General features: G+C 35.2%; 1 protein-coding gene across 1 annotated transcript in view; it reads left to right on the top strand.

The window, feature by feature from the left end:
- The first annotated feature begins 8,773 nt into the window (after positions 1 to 8,773).
- The window catches only part of mol (dual oxidase maturation factor 1 mol), a 70,499-nt gene continuing 65,125 nt past the window's right edge, over positions 8,774 to 14,147 (top strand). The window contains exon 1 of the mRNA XM_028183585.2: positions 8,774 to 8,951. The gene's annotated coding sequence lies outside the window, so the exon portion shown is untranslated. The remainder of the gene's footprint in view (positions 8,952 to 14,147) is intronic.

A 14,147-nucleotide genomic window follows, 5' to 3' on the forward strand; every position in this document is an offset into this window, starting at 1 on the left:
AATTTTGTTAGCATAAAAAAGGTTAAAGTGAGCCAACCTTAAAATATAGACATAATTATGCTGTCGCGGACTTTTTTTTAGAGCTTTTAAAGGGAAACAGTTCTGTGTCAATCCGGCAATGCCGACTAACCAATTTCAAAATATTTAATAGTTTTTCTACGGGAAACTGCAATATTTCCTTGCACCATTTTTGCTATGAGATAAGTTATTTTCATGTGGGAACTAATAATATTGAGTATTGTTTTTAGGTTTCGGCGGGAGCTTGGCATACCCATCCTCAGATTGCTAAGAAAATGTTGATATTATTATACATTCAATATGCTGCACATTTAGAAAATGTTTTCTGTAACATAGTCAATGCCTAAACATTTGTATTCTAAATATAATAACATAGTCTATCATGAGCTTGATAGACTTCACAACACCCAAGGTATGAGATTTACATTCTGTTTCATATGAATGCGGACAAACCAATCTTGATGAATCGTATTTGAACAATGGCGTGAGAGATTGACTGCTCTCTCAGCTGGATTAATAAATACTGTTGAGGTCATCCGTCACATTTCATAGTAACCCATTCTAAACGCTATATGGCAAACAAGTATCACTTTAATGCTTTTGTGAGTTTGATTTCAATAAGTATCAACGCTTATGATCCATTAACCCTATAATCTATATATTAATACGTGAAGCAAAAACTTTGTATCCCTTTTTACGAAAATTGCGCGGACGGAGGAGTATGAAATTTTCCACACTTATACAGAATATAAAGAAGAAGTGCACAATGCTAATATTTTTTTTAAATAATGCATAAAAGATACATTAAATCAATAAAGAAAACATTACACACACTACATACCATGTATTTGACGCACACACGCATGCATACTATTTATTGTCAAACTTTTGTTCTTGACGTCTGTGGTCAAATTGAGAATAGATTAAATTTTAATTTTGTTTGTCTTTATGTTAATATATGTGACATTAAAACTGCTGATTAATTTGAAAGTGATTGTACCTTATAATATCAAATCTAGTACACCGGATGACTCATAAATCTGCAGTGATTATATCCCGCTCCCAAACTTGTACACTTGGATACTATTTATAGGTAGTTCATAATTTTGAGGCTCCTCGTAGTTCTAAGTAAAAGGTAGCACAATAGCCTTGTGTACACTCGTGACATACGTTCACTCAGCACTTAAAATGTTAATCTATTTTATGATTGATTTATGAAAGCGATTGTTGGTTTGAGCTCTTTCTGTTTTGGTTACATCTCGCGATGAATAAATCCATATATTATAAATTATTAAAAATAACATTAGAACTTCACTTATCGTACTTCAAAGGCCCAGCTCAAGTACCACAACATGACATTCTTCAAACAGGATTTAAAGAGAGTATTTCGTGAGGTCACGTCACGACACAATGTTGATAGGATGATAAATACACATGACTGCATTATAGCATAGCTTAACGGTAGGCAGCGACTTGGCTCTGCCCCTTGCATTGCTGACATCCATAAGCGACGATAACCACTCACCATTAGGTGGGTCATAAGCTCATCTGCCGACAAGGACAATAAAAAAAAGACATGGCACAAAATAAATTATGGAAATCGAGTTTGCCCACTGAGTTTCTCGCCGGATCTTCTCAGTGGGTTGCGTTTCCGATCCGGTGGTAGATGCTGCGAAGCACTGCTCGTGCTAGGGCCAGTGATAGCAACAATCTCGGTTTGAGATCACTTATACGTCAAGGAGAAGTTGAAATAACTTCTCAAGGCTATTAGCATAGGTAGGAGGGGAAAAAAGGAAAAAACAGAAAAAAGACCATTACCATCCATAAAAATGTGAATGTTTTTGACAGAAACCAGTTTGGCGTAAAAAGATTGATGGTAATCAACTCAAGCTAAGCAGACTGAATTAAAAATGAACTTTGAAATTAATTAAAGTAATGTTCCTCGTATATTAGATATATATTATAATTAGATGTACCTATATTTCTCTCGCAACACAGTCGTACGCACAAATTGTTTCTACATTTATTTAAAATTTTAGTTCTGCTGTTACAAAGTAAATACTTCATAATGTTGTTTATTATGCTCTTAAAACGGTTGCGTGACCACCGTGATAATTTCTCCAATTGATGCCATTGAATGCACGGTTGGTTTATGTAATATTAGTATTTGTACATCAATTCAAATATTCAAACTATTGGTAATTTACGTAAAATTTAATTTATCCCAAAACTTACTTTGAAATCGTACTGTTTCTCATTTATTATCTTTTAGACATAAATATTTTGTCCACCAATGCGGTGGACCGACCAAATTAAAACTGCAGTGGGAGGTCCCCTAAATGAGTGCAGTAGAATGGCCTCGAGCAGGGAGAGATGGCGCGACATCGTGAGACGCATCAAGTCTGCCCCTTCCAACACTACATGACGATCACGACCACTCTGTCAAGAGTGACACGACTGAGAAGAAGAAACTGTAGAAAGAGATTTAAAAAAACCCTATCATTTTAAACATAAAAATAGATTATTTAAATTTATAAATTTTCAAAAAATTCGAACCGCACAACAGAGACCTGCAATTCACTACTAACATTTATTTTGAAAATAAAAGAGACCGAATTTGTCATACCAGCAAATTTCCATTAATTCTAACAGTACTTAACACAAAAACTTACTTTACACCGCGTGTGAGTACCTAATTGCTCTAAGTGCTGACAATAAGGTAACTTTCACAGCCTCCGGGCATTTGTAACAAAACAGATTGTAACAAAAACTAATCAAACATAAGGCTTTTAATAATAACAATAGATAGATCGACCTTTGACCTTTGATAGCATATTACTGTTCCCCTGTACTACAAGACAAGCAGTTATATTATTGATAATAAATTGAATCTGTCCATCATTGATGTTAACATACTTAAGTCTAACTCAAATTTTATTGTTGCGCGATGTTGTAAATTAATTTGACGCTACGCAACTTTATTATGATAATAATTATACTAATGTATTTCTTATTGCAAAATGAAATAAGTACAAAATGGTAAGGGCTTTTTAAAAAACGAAGCAGAAATATCTTGCCCAAACAAAGCCCTGGTATACTTATATCGAGTTATGCGACGCTGCTGTGTCTAAAAATCTGGGACAGAACCATTTTTTTCTAAGAGATACCGGGTACATTACTGTTGACTCTTCGATTTTCATGTTACAAAAAATCACTCTGAATAGAGGCTCGTATCATTTATTAAAATTTGACATAATCAATTTTAAATTAAAATGATTTCTCCTAGTGTGAATTTTAAACCGGCACGTACATGACCATTTCGTTTCATTTTCTGTCACGAATAAAATACAAGGATTTTAATCTGAATTATAATCATTATAATTCGTGTGTGATTTTGACCTCTTATCTCAATGGGACCGGCACCAGCACGTCCACTGCATTCTTTTTTATTGCCCTTGTAGGCAGACGAGCATACCGTCCACCTGATCATGAGTGGTTACCGTCGCCCATGGACAGCAATGGCAGGGGCAGAGCCAAGCCAGGGCCTACCGCTTAATACTCTCCACAAACCTCGTTTGAAAAAGGACATGTCATAGCGCTCAGGAAGCAATGTGAAGAGGAGCTCATTGGGTAAATTGGCTAAACAGAGGATCCATAGCCGGATGGTACATGGCAAAAAAGATCTCTGAAAACGCACTGTGGACAACTGCAGTGGCTTATATATAGTACGGACGAACTCTACTCCGGTGGCGGGCGGTGCGATGGTAAAAACGAGATCATCTCGTTTCTCGCATTAAATAACATTTCCATAACATTACCGACTAAATGTCATAATTGAATTAAAATCTCAGTTTATTGTGGTGCAATATACTAGCACATTTAGCCTCCTGAGTTTCTCATCGGATCTTTTCAGCGGGACGCTATTCCGAGCCGATAATAGATTTATGCAAAAAAAAACTATAAATTTCCGAATTAAATTTTCCATTTCAATGAATATTTAGTATTGTATAATATGTGTTGTCTGCAACGCAACCAGTCTCAATTAATTCATTATAATTGTTTTAACGGTGAGCCAACGATCCGTGCCTCGACAATGATGTGCACGGTCTGTTTCTTAACTTATATAACTTCATTTGTTCTCTGAATTATGAGCAAAATATCACCCATAAATAATTTGACCTTTGACTTTTCTTTCTGTTTCATATTTATTGATCGGTAGGGTGTATTTTGAGGCTGCTATGTACCACAATCCTGGGGACTTCAGGCGCGGAGCAGTCAAATTTCCGGCTTGACAAGCAAGACAGCCACAATCCAATCGGGACTTTAAAATATAATAATATGTCGCCAGCTCGATACTGCCATTGGCAGTGAGATTTGTTTAAGGGTTTCGAAAGACTTTTTTTTTTATTGCCCTTGTATGCAGACGAGCATACGGCCCACCTGATGGTGAGTGGTTACCGTCGCCCATGGACTTGAGCAATGCCAGGGGCAGAGAAAAACCGCTGCCTACCGTTGACTACTACTACCGTCTACAACGGAGACTACTGCCGTCGTGTACTTAGCTAAAAAAAAATCTATTTAAATGAAAATTAATGTTTCTCCTCCATGCGTTCCAATTAAACGAATTGGAAACGTTTGGAACAACCGTTTTTGGCACACCAGTAAAATTTGCTGTCAAGTTTCTGACCATTGGTCATTAACCTATGGGTGATAGCTATGTGCTAGTCTGTTAAGAAATCGGTGTCTTTCAATTAGTGATAGCCAAAAGAAAGCGTGACCGGGTTCCACCAGTAAAAAGTACACAATGTGTGTTAATGTTGATACTTTTAGTTGCTTTGCAAATTACGACAATTATTGATCGGTGATGGCCGTCCATAGTAATAGATTATAAATTTTGATTTCCCTTTTATTCCTTTTTTACAAAATCACACAGAAACATTCTGTGTTCTGTGTTCTGATAGCCAAGCATCTTTTTTTTTTATTGCTTAGATGGGTGGACGAGCTCACAGCCCACCTGGTTTTAAGTGTTTACTGGAGCCCATAAACATCCACAACGTAAATGCGCCACCCACCTTGAGATATAAGTTCTAAGGTCTCAAGTTACTTGTGAACCCGTACGGGTAGGGATCACCAGCCTGCCCATTCCTGTCCCGAAGCAGCTAAACTATGCGTTCCGGTTCGTAGGCTTGGAACTGCCGTAGTACCCATCATAATCACTTTTAATGGTGGGTGGCGGCATTCATGTAATAATGACCTGCGGTTTCCCCTAACACTAGTACTACTACCAACACTGTTAAGGATCTCTAAGTCCCCCTCCAAACAAGTTTTTATTCTCGCCCACCACCGAGCTTCACTTCATCGAGCGATCGCGAACACATATACATCTTTAACGATTACATTATCCACTACAATATTGCACTTCATTATTATTTGTTCTTCAGTTTTTATCTATATCTATACTAATATTATAAAGAGGAAAGATTTGTTTGTTTGTTTGTTTCGAATAGGCTCCGAAACTACTGGACCGATTTGAAAAATTCTTTTTCCATTAGAAGCCGACATTGTCCCTGATGAACATAGGCTACTTTTTTTTAAAAAAAAATTTTTTTTTTTTTGTTTCATGTGTGTTTTAATGTTTCCGAAGCGAAGCGAGGGCGGGTCGCTAGTCTTTTAATAAACCTGTAAATACGAGCCAAATCGTTTCATTGAAGAGAACAACAAGACATCCTGCAAGGAACAAACACCAACACTACCACTACAACGACTACTACCACGAGTTCTTCCACTTATCTCTTAATAAAAGTATTTTAATATAGTTTCCATCTTATAATATGGAAATCAGATACTTATCCAAAACTAATGAGCACTTTGTGTTTTATTTGGTAGTTAAAAATTTAAAGAGAAACATAAGTTATAATATTATTGAAATTTTTTTGTACGTGCGAAGTATTTCTGAAATTTTAGAAAGGTTTGGAAAATTTTAATTCGGAGAACTTATTGAAAAACAGTGGCGATATTTTGTTATAAAAATAATATTTTTGCACAATATGCTGAATGCTTGGAACTTTTTGTTTGATATGCATGTTTGACAGTTCGTCCTTCTATGATACAGCAACAGATGGACATGTTTTTTTTTTTAGAATTAGTTCATGAATTAGATAAACAATATAACGTGCAACAGACCATGGAATACACCAAATTGCTTCTTTCACAGCATAGTTTATGAAACCAAGTTGTGATGTATACTACTTATTAATAGGTCGTTTTTACCTATGATGTTACCGTTTGACAGTGCTATGTATGGCTCGTAATAAATTCTAAATTCAAATAAATTTTATTTAAAAAATATTAATTTCTATTTTTAATTTCAGTCATCTGTTTATTGATTAGTGTTTTGTTTTCACTACAAAGGTATTTCTTTATCCAGATTATGGATATTGTCTATATTAGTAGTAGGTAATTATGAAATGCGAGCTCTAGAGAAAAATTGTTTATTTTTGATAATCGTAATCGGTCAATATTTATTGGTTAAGTTCTGGTTCAGCACCTGGGCAATGCCCAAACGAAAACTTACCTCTAAAACGGAAATTAGCGTACGTCTCATCTGATGGTGTTTGGTTACTGTCGACCATAGAATTCAGCAATGCCAGGAGCAGAGCCAAGCTACTGCCTACTGTAACTTATAATCCATAATATAAGGTAATAAAAAATTTCACGACGATTTTTCAAAACACTACAAGCCAATTGATCACAGCTTGGTTCCAGATTAAAGTATTTTTTTCTATTTATTTAAACCTTAGATTTAAATATAGTAGTAGTTCTTCTTCGAACTTTTCCAGTGGTAGACATAATTAGTTATTTATCAGTAGTAGTTAGTTCCAACGTTCCGAATAATTCACCGTTTTCGTGTTCACGGACGACTTATTTAGATGCTTTATTTCTGTCTGGGTACATATTTATGTAAACACACTGATGAACGATGTAGCATCATGCAAGCGTCAAATCGATACATATTTCCTCATTACGGCCTAGTAGCAATGGGGAAGTATAAATGAATCGTTCCGTAAAACTGTCATTATTTAGTCGAAGTTCGATGACTTGTAAATTACATGTATTTTTATTTATTAACCAAAGCTGTGATAGTACATAGTTACAAAACTTTTTTGGAATTGAATAATCCTATTGGTAAACAATAATTGAGCTGTAAAATAGGTATTATTTATCAATAACAACATATTTTATATTATATATACATAGATATTTTCTCATTCGTCTCTATATATTATATTTATATAAATTAGGTAGAGATTTTTTCACTTTGCCTGGAAATCGTATGTCTTAGTGCAATTTAATTTAATAACCCTTTATTTAGAATCGAATTGATCCAGTAAAGCATAATCATTGGATCGTCGTTGATTTACAGTAATGAAAATTGATTTGTGTTTGTGATTGAATATCTTGACTCATAGCTTCACTGATCAACTCTAAAAAATGTCCATGAATAGTTTGCAAGCTGATTTCAGGGGTCACGGGTCAAGACTGGTCTTCGAGAATACCTTTGAAGAAACACACGGGTTGCGATATTCACACTGGTCTTTGAAAATACTAAGTATAACTAGAATATTTTTGAAATAGTGAATAGTTGAAATATACTTAGGTATATGTACATAGGAACTGTACTGTATTACTGTATCAACCATTCTACCTTTTCTCATAATGACTTCTTTCCGCTGCTAACAGCGCAGCGCGGAGGCAAAGTTTTGAAGAGACGATCATAGTGAAACCGTGAAGCTATTTAGCTCAAATATATTAAGTGTATAATCTATGCTATTTAGTATGGGATAAAATAAGGAGACAGTGTCGATACTGTCGTATTGCAACCCGACTCGTGCCGTTCGTGCATATAGAGTCAAAATTGAAGCGCTTTACAAACAATCGTTAACGGAATACTGATTTAACGTTCAGACTGTCAATATGAAAGCTATTTGTGTGTTTTCATATTGTGAACAAAAGAAAGATATGACTATAGTCGGATTTTTTATTAGACGAAGTAAACTGACGTTTACTGGGTTGTCAGTTTTTCATGAAATAAAAATAGTGTTGTGACAAAGTGAACGATTGAAAAAACTCCTGAATTAATGAAATTGCCTCGATTGTCTAGTGAATAGTTAGTGTGCCGAACTGCCGATATCGGGCACGGGGTTCGAATTTTAGCCGTGCTTTGTACATACCAACGAGTTTTCGACGAAACATTATGTTCCTATGGTATCTACCTGTACTGAATACCGAGTGTTTTAAACATTAAGAAAAACGTTGCGAGGAAGCTTGTAAGACTGTCCTATTTCCAATGCATCATATAGTTGAAACTATAGATGTATAAAATATAACAATTATAGGTACATAGGTAATGAAAATAAAAAAAATGATTGTAGTTACATACTACTAGTAACATATTATTATATTGGATCACTTTAATACAATTTTATTGTAAAATATAAATAATATTCTTTTATAGTTTGAAATTAATGATTAACTCTTCACACTCATTGTTCATTTATGTGATTGAACGAGAACTGAACGCATCACTATTACTTTAAATATAGCAACATTATTTCACAAAGTGACATTAGCTACTGTCAGCTGGCTTCGTCTAATTAAAAATCCGACTATAGTCGTCCTTTTCTAACGCACTTTCGTTCTACGGAGTTGCAGGAGCGGCGCGGCGTGTCGCAGTGCACAGAGTGAGCGCGGGCTTAGTTTTAAGCGATCGCGCGGCGACGGCGCTCTCTGCCGGCGACCTCCGTAATTTTACAACACGACATTTCCCGGTGCTAGTGTAGTGCTAAGCTAAACTCGTTTTCATCCGCTGGATATCCGTATGCGTGCATTACGTACGTCAACAGGACAGTCGCGGCCGCCGGTCCACTGTGCAGGTGTGTGAGATATTACAGTCGGCGAAGCGGGATATCGGATAATTATTATTATAATCGGATGCGGCTGCACTCAGCCCGGCCGCGCACTGCCTAAGCCGAAATCCTTGTCCTCAATTGAAATTTAAAGCGTATCGTATTCTGATCTAATGTTGCCATTAGATACGAAATATTTTTTTATTAACTTTATTTTAAAGCTCAACTAAGCCATGCCTTTGCCTTATAAAATAAATAAATGAAAATGTCGTTTATTAATTCATTTTAAGCAATAATATTACGATTTAAAAACGTTTCGCCCGCGTCTCATTACTAGTTTGATGCAATGACCGCTCTAAATAAACATTTATTAGTTTAAAATCAATAATCTTTATTAATAGCCGTAACCCGCAAACCAGTCGTGCTGCAAGTTTCAACGTCTGTTGAGATTGGCCATGTAAACCAATATTTCAGGTTTCTAAATCACAGCCTTCGTTTTGTGAATTATTATTAACTTGACACCTCGGTACAGTCATTACACCACTCGTCTCATTGGCTACTGTGAAATTTACCAACATAAATATTTGCTTTAAATAGTGAACCTCGAATTTTGAAATGACAAGTCAATTTGTCACTGAGACATTTCTAAAAAAAAAAAAAAACAGACAACGTTATCTGCACTGAAATTCCTATCAGCGAGACGTTGACAGGCAAAAGGTGAATAATATTGCTTAAACGAACGTCGCAAGAATCAAGAAAGCAACGCCTTATTATTGACGAAGAATTTTGTAAGACCGTAAATTTTTGACACTATTGCAAATTGTTTCAAACAAAATAGACAATACACTAGTGTTGCTGTTAGCTGTAATTAACACTGAATTCAGAATAATTCTAACACAAAAGCTTAAGCTAGTCTATTTTCAGATTTGTCCGAGAAAAATCTTTTTTTGTTTTTATTTTTTATTGCCCTTGTAGGCAGACGAGCATACGGAGTGGTTACCGTCGCCCATGGACTTCAGCAATGACACGGGCAGGGCCAAGCCGCTGCCTACCGTTGAGTACTTAATTAAAAATTAAATGCATATTTAACATACTATGGGTGGGCAGATGATTTCATAGCCCACCTCATTTAAGCGATCACTGGAGCTTATAGGCACCACACAAAAAATTATCTGAATGGCGCCCGTTACCTACCCTCAGACACGTGCTCAAAGCCTCAATTCTAATGGTTCAATGACTGTCTTACCTTTTAAACTCAAAGACAGATTAATTGTTCTACTATTCAATGAAAATTTACATTGGGGGTAAGGTATTGTTTTGTGGGATACCGTATTGTATGTTGCTGATGACGTATTATAATTTCGCACGGGTATGTACCATCATTCTGCCTATTTGTGCCACGAAGCACTCATAGGTTCCGGTTTGAAGGGTGGGTCAGCCGTTAAACAATAAAAATGCGATTTTGATCTCTTGAAAAACTTAATATGCACACATTACATAATTATCGCCTTTGACTATTCAGTTGAATTATAAAGATTGTCACTCACGGATCCTAATCGATAAAGATTAGAAGACTAGTCTTATAAGTGACGAAATTTCACCACGATAAATCTGCGCGTGTTCTAAATAATAATAAAATCGAACCGAATATTTTCTATACAGTAATTGCTCTTATCTGTGTGCTTAGTGCGAGTTTCTTAACGTTCTCGATAGCGTAAAAGTTAACTCATATTTGTATGGAATGGGATCGTTTGCCTACGTTTGCCGCTAGGGGCGCTGTTCCAACTGCATACAAAGTTGGATTAACTTTTACGCTATCGAGAACGTTAAAAAACTCGCACTAAGCACACTGACCGCGACGGGGCAACGTAAAGCCGCCGTCGCCCGAAATATGTCTTGTCGAATTCCTCGGGTTCATTCTCGGTGCCTTTAGGCCTCACAAGCACCTGTCACCGTCCTCGTTGAACTCGTCGATTACGACGAAGAGTTCGACGAGCGAACTAACCCATAGACACAGCCCCCTGAGTTTCTCGCCGGATCTTCTTAGTGGGTCGCGTTTCCGATCCGGTGGTAGATTCTACGAAGCGCTGCTCTTGCTAGGGCTAGTGTTAGCAAATTATGTAATGTTGAGCCCGTGAGCTCATCTATCCGTCCGGGTGTAACTGGAATAGCCTATTAGGCTACCAGCGAATAAGTAGAGGAAAAAAAAGTAAATGCTTGTTTTTTTTTATTGCTTTGTTGTGTGGACGAGCTCACAGCCCACCTGATTACTGGAGCCCATAGACATCTACAACGTAAATGCGTCACCCACCTCGAGATATAAGTTCTAAGGTCTCAGTATAGTTACAACGGCTACCCCACCCTTGTTCAGTGACAGCGGCAGTTGTAATGAATATGTCATAATGACAACGGTATTTTATAAGAATTCGCTTTTTAGTTTTTTATTAGTCTGCCAATGTCATAAAATAGCAATCTTTGACGTGTAGATCAAAAATTGTTAATAAAAAAATCAAATTATTTCGTTCATACGTCACAGATAGTTTAAGTTTTACAGTTAGCTTAATATACCAATCCGATTAATATACCAGATAAATGTTATTTATTATTCGTTTTGTAAATCTTATTGTTAGGATTTAAGTAAATCATGTGTTTTTTTTACATCTCCTAGCCCGTAAAGGCATCGTACAAAAAGAACAAACAAGAATGACCTAGAAAAGTTTACAATACAACTTTAATTTTAGAGTCTCGTCCGGGCGTAGCTGGAATAGCCCCTTAGACTATGAGCAAATTGGTAGGGAAAATAATAATAATAAAAAAGAAAACCAAGAGAAAAGTCTTGCAGTAGAAGTACTCTGTCAATTTTGAAGAGCTTTTTTTCATAATAAATTAAAACTGACAATTATTCTAGATTGCTTATTTTGAAGGCACTCTTATTTTTCCACAAAACACTTATTAAAGTAACAGATAACAAGCAAGCATGAACTGCTCAATGTAACTTTTAAGGGAGCAACTAATTAAATCCATTTAAATAATCACCAACCGTGCCTCGCCCGTGCAATGACCTCTTTATGAAGAAACATTCGGAGGTTTAACAATTACAAACGGTTGATATTTCGTGTATGCATCTACTTAATAAGGTATCATTAACTGTAACAATTTTTATGCAATAGTTTTTAATACGTAATAGGTGTCCATTTGGTTATGTCAAATTACGCGAAAAAAATAATATAAGGGAAATGTTTATAATTGATTGAAATAAAGATTATTTTAGAATAAGATTAAATGAAGAGAGATAGTGAAAATTTCTAAATATTAAATTGAGTAAACGCACATTTTGTTGCAGTAATTATTGTAAATTACACTTACATGTTCTCTTCAAGAATTCGGAGAGACGTTTTATGTACTCAGTAATGGTATGTATATTTAAGATATGTATTTCATAGCAAAAACTTCGATTCCTTGAAATTTTATGGTACTCACCACAATAACTAAATAATCAAAGACAACAAATTAGACGATATATAATTTAATTAACCATGTATTGAAAATGCCGGGGGATCTTATGGGCTGTAGGAAAAATGGTTTTAATTATTATATTACGACACGTAAAATCCGAAGCAAAATTCTAGAACACATTTATCCAAAGTTTTACTAGCGACATTATGACTCTACTAATACAAACGATCTGAATTTTATGATGTTTTGGGAAATAAACAACCTTGTTGTGATATACATATATGTAGGTAATTGATCTTCCAGATTTTATGACCATAAAAAACCACAGCGTCAATGACACAAAAATCTTAATCTATTAAAGTTTAATAGTTAAACTAGTTGAGTCAGTTTTCATATTATAATAAAATTTCAAATAGTATGATGACCTCGATATTTAGAGCATCTTCAAACAACACATTATAATTTTTTGTATGATGAAACTTATACACATAAATCAACACAGACAATCAAAAATCTATTCAATTTGAACGCTGCTTATATAGTTATATTCGTTTGGATTTTACATTCATTAAATATATTTATTGGTATATCATCTATAGATAATAAATAAATAAATAATAAATAATAATAATTTAAGTAACCAGCTCGAGATCATTGGGGTTTTGACGTCGACGATATCTATCTTTATATACCACGACTCCCTTATCAAACGGGAATGAATACGCAATTGATCCACGCAAATATGTATGAATCCGAATATTTCCCTAAAAAACAAATCCAGACTGTTAAAACCGCTGATATTCTCGATTAATTTTTTTACGACTGAAAAATATGAACTCGTAGGTTGGGTGACCGCTCACGAATGTCAATAATGTTGAGATGTTGTGTTTGAGAAGACGCTTCCATATGCTCTGGGCAGCGGGTTCGATGAACAACCATTCATTACCAAAGCTAAATATCAACTACCAGATCTTCAATTATGTGCCTTCGTAGAAAACTTCGTAAATTGTCATCAACAGAAATATGTCAATATTGAGGAAAGAATTTTATTTATTTATAGGTTCAGTACAATGTAATAACATTACCTTTATCATAATTATTATATTAGAATATTACAGGTGTTTCTTTTCTTCACAGTAGCTTAATCATTTTAGCTTCTAATTCAATAAAATATTGAGAAACTTACTTTATGTATATATTTATGTATGTGTATGTATCATGTATAAATTGAATTTGACTGAAAGGTAATAAAAAAATAGCAGCGCATTATGCAATGCGCGTTTAACTTGATGTCACAACAAATACTTGATTTTGCCAGAATGGGTAAGTAGTATATCAATACTACTTACCGTACTACTCGTATATAACTTATACTACTTATACTCGTATATAATAATCATATTATATACGAGATTTTTATATAATCAATTCACCATGTTCAAAAATTACATTCAAGTGCTGGGTATAACCTTCTCTCGCACGATTGTCGATTGTTTTAAACATTAATTATTATTGTGATCGCTCGTTTAAACAATCACGAGGTTTAGGCCCACGGACCTGCTAACCATTGTCAGTAAAGTGTCGTTCTCACAGGTGCAGGCATGCTTTGAGATTTTAATAGTGAAAAGGCACTCGCGTGTTTTCATCCGCATTTAATGCACTTAAGTTTGGCTGTGTCCCATATGCATGGACAGCGCTTCCCATTTACTATCCGATCGGAGCTTAAAACCAATACGGTTTATGTCTGAATAATCACAGCTGTTACTT

Source organism: Bombyx mandarina, chromosome 08 (assembly GCF_030267445.1).
Source record: "Bombyx mandarina strain Sakado chromosome 08, ASM3026744v2".
Lineage (NCBI taxonomy): Eukaryota > Metazoa > Arthropoda > Insecta > Lepidoptera > Bombycidae > Bombyx > Bombyx mandarina.